At 37.4% G+C, this 2,708-nt stretch overlaps 1 protein-coding gene across 1 annotated transcript in view; it reads right to left on the reverse strand.

Moving 5' to 3' along the window:
- LOC106870090 (zinc finger protein 658B) overlaps positions 1–2,708 on the reverse strand; it is a 58,582-nt gene that overhangs the window by 20,073 nt on the left and 35,801 nt on the right. The gene's annotated exons all lie outside the window — the stretch shown is intronic.

A 2,708-nucleotide genomic window follows, 5' to 3' on the forward strand; every position in this document is an offset into this window, starting at 1 on the left:
TATATATATATATATATTTATATATATATATCCTTCCTTCCTATCCCTTGACCACATAGCCATTGGAGCATTCATTGACAACGTTGCAACCAGATTTTGTCACTTCTTTTGGTCTTTTGCTGTCCTCTGTGAGTCAGCAGAATTGAGGCCTGTCCAGTCGGTCTGCGATCTTACTCTGGGCATTGACTGGTACGGTATGGATTCCAGTCTGATTGTCAGCATCATGAATATATCATGGGCAAGTTAACTTGGTGGCACCCAGTCTTCTCCAGGCTGTCAGCCACAACCATATGCCTCTACCTGAGACATACCTTGGCCCTGAACACTAAGCCATTGATCTGAGCAAGTCCCTTTGCTGTAGTCAGGTGTTAATCCTGGTGTTTAGCCTATTAAACTCATCCATAGCTCAAGGCTATCAGGCAGATAGTAATAATGATTGTTTTGCCAAATATTTATGTATGTATATATATGTATTTATATATATATATATATATGTGTATATCTAAATATGTGTGGATATATGTGAGTGTGATGGTGCAAGTCCTTGTAGTTTGGTAATGGGTTCATGATCATAAGGTATTAGGTTCAATTCCTGAACCAGGCAGTGCATTGTGTCCTTGAGCAACGTACTTCATTTCACGCTACTCCGATCTCCACCAGGCTGAGTGCTGCTGGTACAGTTCTCTCTCTCTCTCTCTCTCTCTCTCTCTCTCTCTCTCTCTCTCTCTCTCTCCCCCTCCCCTTCCAGCTGTCACATCCTTGGATTTTCTGCTGAATCAAAGGTGGAAGAACCAAGGAGCTGTCTGTGTTTGCTCCTGACTACACACACACTTAATGCAGTTGAAAGAACCATGGCCCATGCTACCAGGCCATACTTGCTTGTCAGTGGATGCTGTGTTTTTTGTGATGTATGTTTGCATGTGTATATGTATATATATTTATAGCTATATATACATACATACATACATATATATATATATATAATAGAGGGTATGAGACATTTTGGCATCACTGATTTGATGCTGACTTATTTGACATCAGACTTTTTAATGATTCTCTCATTCTCTCTTTCTCCCCCCTCTCTCTATCTCTCCCCCTTTGTTTATGTCTGTGAGCATATTTCTCTGTGTGTATCAGGAGAGGAAAAGAGTTTATATCAGTCACATTCTATTCATAAATTGTGATGCCTCGCTCTCTCTCTCTCACTCCCTCTCTACCTTCTTTCTCCTTTTCTTTCTCTCACTCTCTACATGTGTACATAATATCTGTGTACTTGTGTTTGACTGTTTGCATCTACCACCGAAAAGTAGTGACCAAAACAAGCCAAATGTCCAGTCAGCTGTGTCAGGTGGTCAGCATTGAAACAGCTACGCCAAGTTGTCTCGTTCCATATAATAGATGGGTCCAAATCAAAGAGAAAACTCAATGAAATTATCAAAACCAAAAAGACATATTTGTTATTCTCTGACAATGTCACTGATGTGGGTTGTGGGAGTAAAACTACGCGATTCAACAGAAATGCGGGAAAATCTTTCTTGATTACAGAAATGTTGTTTCATTAAGATGACAGTAAAAACTCTCTTGAAGATAAATCCTTGTTAAAGGACAAAAACGAAATTGTTGGGAACTGTATTTGGGAACATTAAATGTTCTTTATGGTTCAATAACCAAACTTTTCTCACTGGGTGCACATATATATATATATATTCTTTTATTCTTTTACTTGTTTCAGTCATTTGACTGTGGCCATGCTGGAGCACCACCTTTAGTCGAGCAAATCAACCACAGGACTTATTCTTTGTAAGCCTAGTACTTATTCTACCGGTCTCTTTTGCTGAACTGCTAAGTTACGGCGATATAAACACACCAGCATTGGTTGTCAAGCGAAGTTGGAGGGGACAAACAGACACACAAACATATACACACACATACATATATATATATAAATATATATATGACAGGCTTCTTTCAGTTTCTGTCTACCAAATCCACTCACAAGGCTTTGGTCGGCCCAAGGCTATAGTAGAAGACACTTGCCTAAGGTGCCACACAGTGGGACTGAACCCAGAACTATGTGGTTGGTAAGCAAGCTACTTACCACACAGCCACTCCTGCATCTATATATCATTCTTAAACAAAAATGTTGTTGACAGTGACCTCAAAGTTTCAGCCAGTTAAGCCATTGTCAGACTGTAATGCATAAAAGTTAATTTTTGATTTATATAGTCTCTGTTAGGTTAAAACCTTCCTTAGGTATATGGGTTTGAATGGAATGGTAATCAGGTTGTTGGGGTGGATTGTTATGGAGAGGTGTTTTGAAGGAAATGTTATTAATTAAATTTGGGGCTATATTATTGTTTAATTCATGTATGTAGAACTTTATGAATAAGTGTGTATGTTTAGGTATGTTCCTTTTGTTAGGGAGATACAAGATGTGTCTGTAATTTAGTTATTTTTGCCTTTATTGGATTTAATCCTTTGCAGTCCAGCAATGGCTTAACTGACCGAAACTTTAAAGTCACTGTCGATAATATTCTTGTTTAAGAATAATAAATCTTTACTCTACAAAAGTATAGAGTGACCCATTAGATTAATGTGAAATTGTTTTTATTACAACTGAACATGAAAACAAACATTAATATATGTGTGTATATATCTATGTGTGTGTGTGTGTTTATATATATATATATATATATATATATATATAT

This window comes from Octopus bimaculoides, chromosome 14, assembly GCF_001194135.2.
Source record: "Octopus bimaculoides isolate UCB-OBI-ISO-001 chromosome 14, ASM119413v2, whole genome shotgun sequence".
NCBI lineage: Eukaryota > Metazoa > Mollusca > Cephalopoda > Octopoda > Octopodidae > Octopus > Octopus bimaculoides.